The sequence below is a fragment of the Chiloscyllium punctatum genome, chromosome 41 (genome assembly GCF_047496795.1).
Source record: "Chiloscyllium punctatum isolate Juve2018m chromosome 41, sChiPun1.3, whole genome shotgun sequence".
Classification (NCBI taxonomy): domain Eukaryota; kingdom Metazoa; phylum Chordata; class Chondrichthyes; order Orectolobiformes; family Hemiscylliidae; genus Chiloscyllium; species Chiloscyllium punctatum.
In genome coordinates, this window is record NC_092779.1 from 2,012,908 (window position 1) to 2,027,334 (window position 14,427).

General features: G+C 38.9%; 1 protein-coding gene across 2 annotated transcripts in view; it reads left to right on the forward strand.

Annotated features, from left to right (window-relative positions):
- Nucleotides 1–805: 805 nt before the first annotated feature.
- Nucleotides 806–14,427, forward strand: part of LOC140464824 (uncharacterized) — a 98,811-nt gene continuing 85,189 nt past the window's right edge. Inside the window, exon 1 of one of the 2 annotated variants that reach the window (XM_072560292.1) lies at nt 806–1,045. The gene's annotated coding sequence lies outside the window, so the exon portion shown is untranslated. Of the gene's footprint in view, nt 1,046–1,629; nt 1,807–14,427 lie in introns of those variants that run through there. The other variant, XM_072560291.1, reaches the window with a different exon arrangement.

Genomic DNA, 14,427 nt, shown 5'->3' on the forward strand with positions numbered 1-14,427 from the left:
CTCATTACTACTTTAAAACTAATAGAATTATGGTCGCTGGCCCCAAAGTGCTCCCCCACTGACACCTCAGTCACCTGTCCTGCCTTATTTCCCAAGAGTAGGTCAAGTTTTGCACCTGCTCTAGTAGGTACATCCACATACCGAATCAGAAAGTTTTCTTGTATACAGTTAACAAATTCTTTAACACTATAGCAGTCCCTACCATAACCACCCTTTTATTCTTACAAATAACTGAAATCTCCTTACAAATTTGATTCTCAATTTCCACTGACTACTAGGGGGTCTATAATACAATCCATATAACATTTGTAAATTCCACTTTGGAAAGAGGACCAGTCTTACTCAAGTTTGGGGTCCAGACAGACTCCAACCTCACACACATTTATGGCATTGTCTGAGCTGAGATGTCACCTTTTGTTATGAAACCTTAAATTATCTTGAGCGTGTGACTTAAACGTTCTAGGATTTACATATTAAAGAACAGAAACCAGCAAATCAATTCTAAAAGATGAAAGACTTAGCAATCTAGGTTTGTTCAAAGTATTATTGAATCACTGTAATCTTTTGCTATAAATTCAATGTTTTATGGTCCTGCTTCACAACCACCCGATGAAGAAGTAGCACTTCGAAAGCTAGTGCTTCCAAATAAACCTGTTGGACTATAACCTGGTTTATTTATAGTCCTTGTGTTAGCACCAATGCTGTAGGTTCGGGTAAGTTAGTCAGTCTGTGCCTCGCCGTGGATCGCACATGCAGTTCTAGTTCCCACGGAGACGGGGGCTGATCTATATTCAGTTCACACGCTTTGGTTGCTTGGGAGCCTTCTCAGTGCATTTCTTTCGAATTGAAACCGAACGACTCACAGCCAACCATGAGGATATTCGTCCCAGTGACACAGGCAGCAAGCGATGAACTCACAGCGAAACCCGGCTCAAAAATTTATAAACACGCGTTTTGCTAAAAGTACCACAAAACTTCCACCTGATTGAAAAGCCGAGAAATCAATCCTATTAATCAGTGAATATTCAAGATCCATCGGACTCTGGTAAGTGTGTAACATTTTATTGAAGAGTTAACGATGCTTCTCATATTAAAGAGCTGAGAATTGAGAGTCTCTCTTGGAGCGGTTGAAACTCAAAGGCAAATTGGAACAAACGTTGCAGAGGGCGCCAGAGAACTTCGGTCTCCAAGACCCTTGTTATTCACCAGCCTCCGGTCTAACCCGTACACTGAATTTAAGAAGAATTGTTGCTCATGTAACAACACAAATCGGTCCTTGCTTCTTAACACCTTCAGCAAGTTAATTTGGAAAAGATCCGCCTCGCCTCCACTCGCAATCACAAATGAATCCACAACTCAGGATAAACTTCCAATTTAAAAAAAAACTCATTGTATGAAATGCATTTGTCGTTTCAATCAATGGGCACTTCGTTATAAAGACTAACATTTCAGGGATTAAATTAAAATTTCACCCGGAAGGTTACATTTGTAAAGAAAACAGGCTGCGCTTGTCAAAGAGTACCAAATCGTTATGAAGATATTTAAAATTAAACCACTTAATGACATATTTTAAAGCTGCAATTTGGAACGCTGAAAGAGCACGTGATGCCGGTCTGTGTGTCCAATTGTATTCACTGCGCCATCTCCGAGTAGATATTATTTTACAAATGGGCTAAGGTTTACTCGGCTCCTGCCCACACTCTCCGGCGAAATGCAGCTCTAGAGGTGTGCCGCCTGAGTCCCGCACTGAAAACTCCGCTTTCACACACACACAGACTGTATAAGGAGCTTCACATCGGAATAACGGTAAGGCACGGAGCAGAATATTTCGGTGAAAAACCGCGCGGGTGAATGCTCAAATGTGAAAGGTTTTGATCTGATGGAGAGCAACAGCATTTTCGAAACAAAGCAGCCACTTGAATTATTGGCGTAAGGCAGTGGGTGCGTTTTTAAGGACTCTGCTGTGATGTGTGAATGCAAAATGTGTCATTTCAGATGACTGAATCTTTTTGATTAGAGACTCCATTCTTTGGAAAAACAAGCTTTATGAAGCTGATGTATTTGGGGGGGATGCAAGTCAATAAGTCTCATTCATTTAGCACAGTAACCTATAGCAATTATGAGGGATAAATCACTATGGCCTTGTCTAAAATTGATCTCGGAACAAAAAAGAACGACAGTTTAATTGAACTAATCATGTCATTGTCATAGGATTTCTGAGTATAGAAAAAAAATATTTAACAGCTGCTATTCCCAGCACCTTACTGATGCACAGTCGAATGATAGACGCTCGCTAAAGCCATGTAAGAAACGATTTTTAGTATTTCGATGAAACCTGTGGTTGTATGACTATTAGGGAAAGAACTGAGTATAAATGCTTTGCATCAAGTTCTAATTTGATACCGATGTACGGGGGAAAGCGTTACTGTAAGGGCATTATGGTAAATTTGGAACATGATTTACTATTTAAATGTAGAAATTTCGGTCACTTCCTTTTTCTTCTGTAAAGCTTGGTAACTTAGAGCGCAGTTTTATCGAGTGGATTTTCCAGACTCCTTGCTCAGACATTGCGGCTCATTCTCAGGTCGAGAGCCATTGAGTTCCTTTGTTTCCCATGACGCATGCGCCTTACTGCAGGGTGTGGAATGAAGGCATATCTGTAAATCATTCTGTCATTTAGCTGTAGTCAGGAGAACAATAGAAATTGTTACCTGATTAAATTCCACAATTCCTACCTCCTTATGAATCAAGGCATCTTACTAACCTTGTAGTTTCTAGGACTTATATCTGACTCCATAAACATTTATTTGTGATTTCATATTTTAATGAGCAAAACAAATCTGTATGAATGACCAATATATAAAAAATGTTGGAACCACAAGACTTCAGTTGACAAGCCGGGAAATGCAGTCTAGCATCAACTACAAATTCCTGGGTGCCTTAGGGAAGGGCTTTGCTGTAAATGTATTCAAATATATTGCAACAACTGATTGAAACTATGTTGAAGCAACACTCCCTTCTCATTAATGTTTTTAAATTTCTGTGTAGAGACCTAAGTGTTAAAAGAACACTACTGCAAAAACGTGCATCCCAAAATGTGTTGTTTGATTTTGATGTTATAGATATGGCAGACAAAAAAAATTGTAGATGGATGAACTTGTCCTATCATGTGTTTCTTCGTCTACCTTCTCTGATAAACATGTGACTTTTCAGAGTGAGGCACTTCATTATTCTCAAATCATTTTATGTCTAGGTGTAATTTAACCAAACATTCTCCAGGCAAGTTCCAACTGCTGACAGCTTTGAAAACATTGACCATTACTAAAGAATGTTATGATATTCATTACTGCTTTGCAGAAAAGATGAATAATAACAATTCAATATGATCTGCAACATTATGTTTCAGAGGTGACATGGGCATTTTTGCATTGAAGTAATATCATTATTTTGTATAAAAATTGAATTTTGTGATGACATTCCTTTAAAATTCAGCCCTATTTTCATTAGTATGTTGGAATACACAAATGAATCGATGTCTGTTTCCTCCTCAAATGTAAGGGCAAAACTATGTGGAAATATATCTGAATAATCCTTATTTAATTTCAGGCATTATGCTGCTGTTCTGTGAATCTTCATTTGTATGTTGGTGACATAAATGTGGAGCATTCAATGCAGTTATCAATAATATTTGTTGTTAATATCATTTAGAGGGCTGTTTTGCATGCATATTATCAGTACATAGAAAATAAAAGCATATATAGTTCATTTAGCCTCTTAAGCTTGCTTCTTTTGTCAGCTTCTAGATAGCAAAGACTCTTTAAATCAATCAGGATTTTATTATGACAATGAGCACTTCAAATTACTTTATCATTATTTATAATGAGAATTGATATTCAGAAATTTTAAATATTTAAACATATGGTCAAAGGTTTATTGTTCTCCACCATTATGCCATGTTTGTGCATGTATTTAAACCATGAACAGAATCTGTTATTGAATCTTTTTGAAACTTCCAGCATGGCAATAATGGTCTCTTAATTCAGTGCTAATTAAACTTCATAATGTGAAAGAATATTTATTAAAACCGCTTAAAACCTCTCCCATAAATCCAGCTGCTTAAGCATCTTCACATTGCTCAAGGAATGCGTATTGCATTTTATATTAATGGCATTTCCCTTCCCCATAAATGACACAATTGACCTATTCCTGGGTGGAAATGTGGAGTACAAGTAAATACAACTTTCAAGTTAACATGGATTAGGCGAACAAGATATAGACAATGGCTTGTTGCTGCAAATGAAAATGGAACTACAAAACTGTACTTCTATTGCCATAAACTTTAGTTGATGACTACTGATAGATTAGAAGATTTTGAGCAGCAAATATATGGTTGCTTTAAATTGACTGATTGCCAAGTGTTTTAGACTTAATCTCCGTGATCTACACCAAATGGTTAGGTTTGCACTAAGTAATTTCATTGAACTTCACAGATCCAACTGGAGCAGATGGGAATATTAAAAATGTTCCGAAGTCTATTAAAAGGTCATCTGTACTGTGAAACTCAATTAGCACCTGTAACATTACATAGCACATTAAAATTCAGTATAACATTTTTGCCCATTTCGTTTCAAATAAAACTTCAGGTCACTTCTGTGTTGCCAGCTTTAAACCCAGAGAATGCAATACATTTGTCTTAACGCTATAATTTTGGCAAATGACTATGGTTGTTCATTTCAAATATTGGCAAGTGATAGCTTCAAATCAATCCACTGACCACAACAATGGAGATATGTTACTGGGCTACGCCTCACAAAAAAACTCCAAAGCAGCATCATATTCAACGCCAGTACTTTACTTCAGACAGGCTTCCATGTTTATGGAGAGAGAGAAGCTGAACTTCAATGTTCAGAATAAATTTCTAGCATAGCAAAGGCAAATTGCACACAATGGTGAACTTGTGACTTTCCAACGATTGGTTTAGTACAATATTTCATACCTATATGTGCTCTGAGTGACAATATAATCAGATTAATGAGAAATGAACCTGGTTACTCACACTTGCCTCAAGTTAAATCCTGTTATCATGCCATCTCACATCGAAATCAAAATGTAATAAAACAAGTAAATAGTTTTCATTTACACAACACTTCTGATTTGCAATATTAGGAAACTTTGGTCCTTAGTTAACCTTTTTTTTTAACTGCCTTTACTTATTTACATTGATTCACATGGTACATCATTGGCAATAAACCGGTTAACAAGCATTTCAGTTCAATAGGTGCATGTATTGCACTCTTAGAGCAGAGAGTCAGCAATCGACCTCTGTCAATGTTGATGTGGTTTGAAAGGAACTGAAAAATTCCCAGCTAAGCAAATTGCTAGGAATGTCTGAACTACATCAGTACCCATGAACGTAAAACATGAGAAAAATAGTACTCATCCAAATTATAATGTGGAAGCTGGAATTCAGAGTTTTTGCATCGGAGGCTGAGGCAGTAATGACTAAAGTTATTCATTTGGGACTTCTAAAATCATCTTAACTCATCCCATTCAAAATGTATTTCTAGATCCAAGTTAATATAGGTGGACTTTTACTTAGCTTATTTAAAAATGTTCTAATCGATGGGTCCCTATTTCCATCTTTCATTCTCATACAATCTCCATCAACTGTCCAAAAACTTTAAAAAAGTTTTGAAGCTTTCAGAGTCTTGAAATACTTCATATACTTACAATTGTCAGGCAAATGTTGTGAATGACACAGTCTTGCAAAACAAATGCTTATGGCTAGTTAGCTCTGCAAGCTAACCGATACTAAGTTGTATGGAAGCTTTATAATACGCTTCTGAAGATGGGTCACTGGACTCGAAAGATTGACTCTGCTTTCTCTCCACAGATGCTGCTGGACCTGCTGAGTTTCTCCAACAATTTGTTTTTGCTTCAGATTTTCAAAATCAACAGTTCTTTGTTTTATGATAACATGATGGCCCTTGATTCATGATTGTAATATCAATTTATACATTACAGATATTGTCAGATATATTTAATATTTCAGCAATTCTATTCAATACAAAATCAATTTTATTTTTGACTTGCCAATCAATTTGACTTTCCATGTTCTAACACTTTTGCAATAATGACATTTTCAGTTTGCACGTTTTCCAATATATTTAGGTACTTTTACTATCTTTTTAGTAAACATAATATTTACCATTGTTATAACTCAGTGTGAAAGATGAGTTTTACACAATCTGTCAATTTTATTTGAAGTTGAAATCCAATGCCAACTCCAAGGTTATAAACATACATACATTTATGTAAACATAGAAATGAGAAAAAGGAGTAGACCACACAGCCCCTCTGTCCTGCTCTAGCATTCAATAAGACTATGGCTGATCTGTTTCCCTCCATTCCTGCCTACCTATGAGGGCTTTCAACTCAACCCCCTTCCCCCACTTACCAAAGATTTATCTACCTCTGCCCTAAAATGTTTCAAAGATACTGCTTCCAGCAATGTTTGAACAAGAGAGTTCCACGCATTTATGACCATCTGAGAGAAAGTAAATTCTGCTCTTCTCTAGCTTAAATTTATTTTTATACAGTGACCCCTCAGTTTTGATTCTCCACAAGGGGAACCATTGTTTCCTTATCCATCTCATCAAGATTCCTCACATCATTAAATGTCTAAATCAAGCTGCCTCCTGCTTTTCTAAATTTCAGTGGATACAATCTTAGCCTTTCCAATATTTTCTAAAGACAGTCAACTCATTACATGATATTAGTCTAGTGAGCCTTCTGTAACCTGTACTTATGCCCTTACTTAAATAAAGAGACTAGTGCTCAGTGTAGACTTCTAGATGTACTCTCGATATCCCATATAGCTGAAGCATAATCTCCCTATATTCCTCATGCAATGAATGATATCATTCTACTAAATTTCCTAACCTTTTTGCTGCATTTGCATATTAACCTGTTATGATACATGCAATAGAATAGAATAGCCTTTATTATCACATGCACTTGAATGATGCATGAAAAGTTTGTAATGTCATTACTTTGGAGCCATCTTAAGTACAGAGTACCAAGTTATAAATGTCTTAAGTGCTTGTTACAGAATTGAAAGTGTTTTTAAAAAGTGTTGCATTGGAATACAAAGTTTTAAAACTATTCAAACTACTCAAAGTCCGGAAGTTTAAAAAGTTGAAAATTGGGAGTTGGGGAAGAAAAACTGCAGAAGAGAGAAGAAAGAAAAAAAGGAACTGGTAGAGCAGAGGAATTCTGGCTGCATCTGGTGCCCCCTTGTTTGATGTATTAGGACACCCAGATTATTCTGCATCTTGAGGCGTTGCACAATTTGGATAATATGCTACCTTTTTTTATTCTTCCCATCAAAGAGACATTGCATTCTATTTGCCTTATCTTTATCTCTTCATAAATTACTATCCTACTTATCTTTGTGTCATTATCAAATTTGGCAAACATCCTTCTATCCTTTCACCCAAGTCATTTATATAAAATGTAAAACATCGATCCCTGTGGTGAACCACTCATTATGTCTTGCCAACTAGGAAATAACCCATTTTGACTACTCTCTGTTTACTGTTAGCTGACCAATTTTCTATCCACACCAATATATTACTTCCTTTATAATGAGCTCTTATTTTCTGCAATAACCTTTAATGTAACACTTCATCAAGTGCTTTGTAAAAGCTTAACTTCTCCATATCCGTTAGTTCTCCTTTATTCCCAGCATGTTCATTCTTCAAGTAACTCCAGTGAGTCTGTTAAACATGTTTCGCCTTTCACAAAACCATGTTGACTCTGATTACATTAAATGTCTCAAAGTGCTTTGCTAAAACATCTTTAATAATAGTTTTTAACATCTTCCCACTGATGTTAAGCTGAGTGGCCTGTATTTTCCTATGTTCTGTCTCCCTCAACTTTTGAATAAAGGAGTTACTTACACTATTTTCTAATCTAATGGGAACTTTTCCAAATATAAGTAATTTTGCTAAATTAATACCAAATGCATCAAATATTTCATGAACCACTTCTATCGGATGAAGATATCCGCTCATAGCTCCCAACTGTTTGTTTAATATCACTTTCTTGGTCATTGTAATTTTCTTGAATTCCTCCCAGCCTTCCATTTCCTGATTTATGGCTATTTTTGAGAGGTTACATGTCTTGTCTATTGTGAAGACTGAAGCAAAATACCTGTTTAATTTCGGCTCTTTGTTTTCCATCATTAATTCACATGGCTCTTTTCTATAGAGCCAATAGTCATTTCTAAAAAAAAATCTTCTAAGATATTTAGAAAAATTTTTAATATGTGTTTTTACATTTCTAACGAGCTTTTTCTTGTACTCTAATTTTTCTTCCTTATTACTTTTTTCAGTCATTATTTGATTCTTTCTTTGTATCTTCTAACCTGCAACATATCTTTGCACAATATAAAGTTAAAAATCACACAACACCAGGTTATAGTCCAACAGGTTAAATTGGAAGCACACTAGCTTTCGGAGCGACGCTCCTTCCTCAGGTGATAGTGCCTGATGAAGGAGCATCACTCTGAAAGCTAGTGTGCTTCCAATTAAACCTGTTGGACTATAACCTGGTGTTGTGTGATTTTTAACTTTGTACACCTCAGTCCAACACCGGCATCTCCAAATCATTGCACAATATAAATCTGGTACTCTTTGACATTTTTTAGTTAATCTCAAAGAGTGGATCCTCCCCTTGAGACTTTTTTCTTTCTCATTGAAATGTATTAATTCTGTCTATTATGGCATATCCTTTTCAATGTCTACTACTGCACTTTTGCATCTCAGTTAACCTATCTTTTAATTTAATTTGCCATTTCACATTAGCTGGTTCTGCCTTCATAGCTGCCTTTGTTTAAGTTTCATAATTTTGGACTCACTCTTCTGTCAAACAGAATGTACAATTCAATCATATTACGATCAGAACGCTGTCAGGATGCCTTAATTCACAAGGTCATTAATTAATTTCATTTAATTTTTATTTGATAATTCTTTCATCTAATTATGTACCTCACTATTTTTTCAATAAACATAGTTTAATTAAACTTGATGAATTAAATGTTGAAGTCATCTAAAATTTATAAAATGTGATATTACTCAAAGTAGTTTTATTATTAAGGCTTAGTGAATTGGTGTTCCTCTTAATAAAGAAGACATTCTAGCAGAGGTAAAACAAGTTGACAATTTGTGATCCACATTTTAGAACATAGAACAGTACAGCACAGAACAGGCCCTTCAGCCCACGATGTTGTGCCGACCATTGATCCTCATGTATGCACCCTCAAATTACTGTGACCATATGCATGTCCAGCAGTCTCTTCAATATCCCCAATGACCTTGCTTCCACAACTGCTGCTGGCAACGCATTCCATGCTCTCACAGCTCTTTGTGTAAAGAACCCGCCTCTGACATCCCTTCTACACTTTCCTCCAACCAGCTTAAAACTATGACCCCTTGTGTTAGCCATTTCTGCCCTGGGAAATAGTCTTTGGCTATCGACTCTATCTATGCCACTCATTATCTTATATACCTCAATTAGGTCCCCTTTCCTCCTCATTTTCTCCAATGAAAAACGTCCGAGCTCAGTCAACCTCTCTTCATAAGATAAGCCCTCCAGTCCAGGCAGTATCCTGGTAAACCTCCTCTGAACCCTCTACAAAGCATCCACATCTTTCCTATAATAGGGCGATGAGAACTGGATGCAATATTCCAAGTGCGGTCTAACCAAAGTTTTATAGAGCTGCAACAAGATCTCACGACTCTAAAACTCAATCCCCCTGCATGCTTAATCAACAGTCGCTGTCTGAGAATGGGTCGGAAAAGAGATTTGAAGGACTGATAATTGCAGTGAAGATTATCACTGCATTTCATCCTGAATAAAAATTGATCTTTAGCGGGTATATTTCTTCAAGTTCTGTAATACTTATGATACATTTGGGAACTAAATTAATTTTGTTTACTATATTTTCAATGTATGAAATAAATTGAGGAAAAATCATCCAGAATTCAGTATTATGTAGGAAACTAGTTCACAAGAAAAAGGATTAGATTCAGTATTGGAGTGGTACTACAAAAACTGGATTTAAGATGTAATAAACGTGACCTGCCAATCTTTCATGATAGGGGCATTGGAGGAAATTTTTTTTATCCAATAGGTTATTATCTTTCATAACATGTGTCTAATTCACAAACAAGAACAGAAAATACTTGAGAAACTCAGCAGGTCTGACAGCACATGTAGAAATTCACAAGTGGTTCAAGAAAACAGAAAGGCAGAGTGATATTTAAATGGTGATATTTTGGGAAACGTGAACGTGCAAAGGAATCTCAGTGTCATTATACACCAGTCAATGAAAGTAAACAGCTAGGTGCAGAAGCAATCAGGAAAGCAAATGTATTTTGGTCTTAATTGCAAGAGGAGTTGATATAGGGCTACCTTTCCACAGCTGTGTATGGCTTTGGTGCAACCACACCTAGAGTATGGCATGCAGCTTTGGTCTCTAGCCCTCAGCAAGGATATAATTTCCATTGAGGGAGTGCATGGGGGTTCACTAGCCTGATACCAGGTTGGCAAGATGGGGAGAGATTGGTTTGACCCAGCCTATATTCACTGGAGTTTAGAGGGGCTCTGATTGAAACACAAAATTCTAACAAGGAGGGACAGACTAGATGCATGGAGGATGTTTCCCCTGGTTGGGTAGTCTTGAATTAGATGTCACAGTCACAGGATATGGGTTGGCCATTTAGGATTTTTCTTCATCCAGAGAGTGGTCAACCTGTGGCATTCACTATTACTGAAGTCTGTGGAGGTCGGATCACTGAGTATACTTAAAAAGAGATTGAAAGATCTTTAGATATAATAACATAAGAACTAGTAACTGGAATAGGCAATTAAACCTCTTGAACTTGCTCTGCCACTTGGTAAGATCATGGCTGATCTCACCTCACTCACAAATAACTCTTCATAACCCACCAAACGATTACTAATTTTAAATCTGTCCACCTCCTCTTTAAGTTTACAAAGTCTGAGCATCCACCACACCCTTCCACAGATTCACAATCCTTCAGAGAAGCAATTTCCCTTCAACTCTGTTTTAAATCTGCTACCCCTTACTCTAAATCTATGACCTCTCATACTAGACTGCCCAATATGATGAAAAATCTTTTTATATCTAAAGGCATCAAAGACTATGGAGTGAAAATGGAAATATAGTGTTAAATCTTAGAATCCCTACAGTGTGGAAACAGGTCATTTGGCCCAACAAGTCTACACCGACCTTCCAAAGGATATCCTGCTCAGACCCATTCCCCTACCCTATTACTCTGTATTTGCCCTGACTATTGCACCTAACCCACACACCTCTGAACACTATGGGCAATTTAGCACTGCCAATTCACCTAACTTGTACATCCTTGGACTGTGGAAGGAAACCAGAGCACCCGAAGGAAATACACACTGACACGGGGAGCATGTGCAAGCTCCACACAGTCAGTTGCCCAAGGCTGGAATCAAACCCGGGTCCCTGGTGCTATGAGACAGTAGTGCTAATCACTGAGCCACCGTGCTGCCCCAAGTAGAGGATCATCCATGATCATACTGAGTGGTGGACCAGGCTCAAAAGGCTGCTTACTCTTAGTGTTTCCAAGCACTGCTGCCTCACAGCGCCAGAGACCTGGGTTCAATTCCCGCCTCAGGCAACTGACTGTGTGGAGTTTGCATATTCTCCCCGTGTCTACGTGGGTTTCCTTCGGGTGCTCCGATTTCCTCCCACAGTCCAAAAATGTGCAGGTTAGGTGAATTGGCCATGCTAAATTGCCCGTAGTGTTATGTGAAAGAGTAAATGTAGGAGAATGGGTCTGGGTGGGTTGCTCTTCAAAGGGTTGGTGTGGACTTGTTGGGTCGAAGGGCCTGTTTCCACACTGTAAGTAATCTAATCTAATCTAATCTTGCTCAATGATCCCAAGCATCTGGAGCAAAATCAAGTGCAGACCAGTTATGGACAGACTTCCTTCCCTAAACCATATTCGTGAACTAAAGGGACTTTCATGACAATCCAGTAGCTTCATGGTTATCACTCCTGAGACCAGTTGTTTTATTTCAGAGTTGTTTATTTATTAAATTTAAAACTCCAGCTGCCATGCTAGAATGTGAATTCATGTCTCCAGTGCAGAATGAGGCCATTTGGTTCATCAAGTCTGCAACAACCTTCTGAAGTGCATTCCATCCAGGCTCATGCCCCACTCTATCACTGTATAGGGTTTTTAACATGGCTAACCCACCCAACCTGCATGTCGCTGGACATTATGGGCAATTTTTTTTCAGCATGGCCAATCCACTTAACCTGCACACCTTTGAACTGTGGGAGGAAACCCATGCAGACACAAGGAGAACATACAAACTCCACACATCAGATGCCAAAGCTTGAATCAAACCTTGGTTCCTAGTGTTGTGAGCCACATTAGTCCAGAACTCAAGATTATTTGTCCAATAAGATTACAAACTATGTTGTTATCCTGTATTTTTTTGTCATTTCCCTCAAAGCAAGATAGGCACTTTGAAACCTCAATATGCAATGCAAATTTTACATCTTAAGGTGAATAATTGATTCCATCAAAATTATTATCTTTCAAATTTCTGGGAAGTGGTGCTTAACTGTTGCAAAGTTTGATCACTACTGTTTCCCTCTTGCTCCCTTCTTCAGTCCCATACTAGTTCTGCTAAAGCTGGAAAAGCGCAGCAGGTCAGGCAGCATCCAAGGAGCAGGAGAATCGATGTTTCGGGCATGAGCCCTTCTTCAGGAATGAGGAGAGTGTGCCAAGCAGGCTAAGATAAAAGGTAGGGAGGAGGGACTTGGGGAAGGGGCATTGGAAATGCGATAGGTGGAATGAGGTTAAGGTGAGGGTGATAGGGCGGAGTGGGGGTGGGGGCGGAGAGGTCAGGAAGAAGATTGCAGGTTAGGAAGGTGGTGCTGAGTTCGAGGGTTGGGACTGAGACAAGGTGGGGGGAGAGGAAATGAGGAAACTGGAGAAATCTGAGTTCATCCCTTGTGGTTGGAGGGCTCCTAGGCGGAAGATGAGGCGCTCTTCCTCCAGCCGTCGTGTTGCTATAGTCTGGCGATAGAGGAGTCCAAGGACCTGCATGTCCTTGGTGGAGTGGGAGGGGGAGTTGAAGTGTTGAGCCACGGGGTGGTTGGGTTGGTTGGTCCGGGTGTCCCAGAGGTGTTCTCTGAAATGTTCCGCAAGTAGGTGGCCTGTCTCCCCAATGTAGAGGAGGCCACATCGGGTGCAGCGGATGCAGTAAATGATGTGTGTGGAGGTGCAGGTGAATTTGTGACGGATATGGAAGGATCCCTTGGGGCCTTGGAGGGAAGTAAGGGGGGAGGTGTGGGCACAAGTTTTGCATTTCTTGCGGTTGCAGGGGAAGGTGCCAGGAGTGGAGATTGGGTTGGTGGGGGGGTGTGGACCTGACGAGGGAGTCACGGAGGGAGTGGTCTTTTCAGAACGCTGATAGGGGCAGGGAGGGAAATATATCCCTGGTGGTGGGGTCCATTTGGAGGTGGTGGAAATGATGACGGATGATATGATGTATATGGAGGTTGGTGGGGTGGTAGGTGAGGACCAGTGGTGTTTGTCCTGGTGGCGATTGGAGGGGCGGGGCTCAAGGCCGGAGGAGTGTGAAATGGAGGAGATGCGGTGGAGAGCATCGTCGATCATGTGTGGGGGGAAATTGCGGTCTTTGAAGAAGGAGGCCATCTGGGTTGTTCGGTATTGGAATTGGTCCTCCTGGGAGCTGATGCAGCGGAGACGAAGGAATTGGGAATATGGGATGGCGTTCATGCAGGTCCTTCGACTCCTCCAAACGTCGATTCTCCTGCTCCTTGGATGCTGCCTGACCTGCTGCACTTTTCCAGCAACACATTTTCAGCTCTGATCTCCAGCATCTGCAGTCCTCACTTTCTCCTAGTTCTGCTGAAGCACAGGGGGAAAGCATTCATTGTCGAATAAATATTGAACCAGTGCAATTTATCAGATTAGCATATGGAACAACTCACTGCACTCCAAATAATTAATTGTATGAAGTGCTTCCAGATATTTTGATGTGATAACTTGTTCTGTGAATACAAATATTATTTCACTTTTTGTGGAATTGTTAGATTCTCGTTTTGTACTACAATAACAATGAAGTTAAAATAACTGTACTCTTCTCACTGTGGGCAGACCATCCTATACCTTCCTCGTGTTATTTTCCATGAATGCATGTATGTGTTAATATGTTTGTCTTGACACTGTTTTACATATCAAAAGCATTGAAAATCACAAAGAAAATGTGCGAAAGTAATGAATGGTGCAAAGTAGAGGAGGATACAAATGTAAAGAATTGCACTAC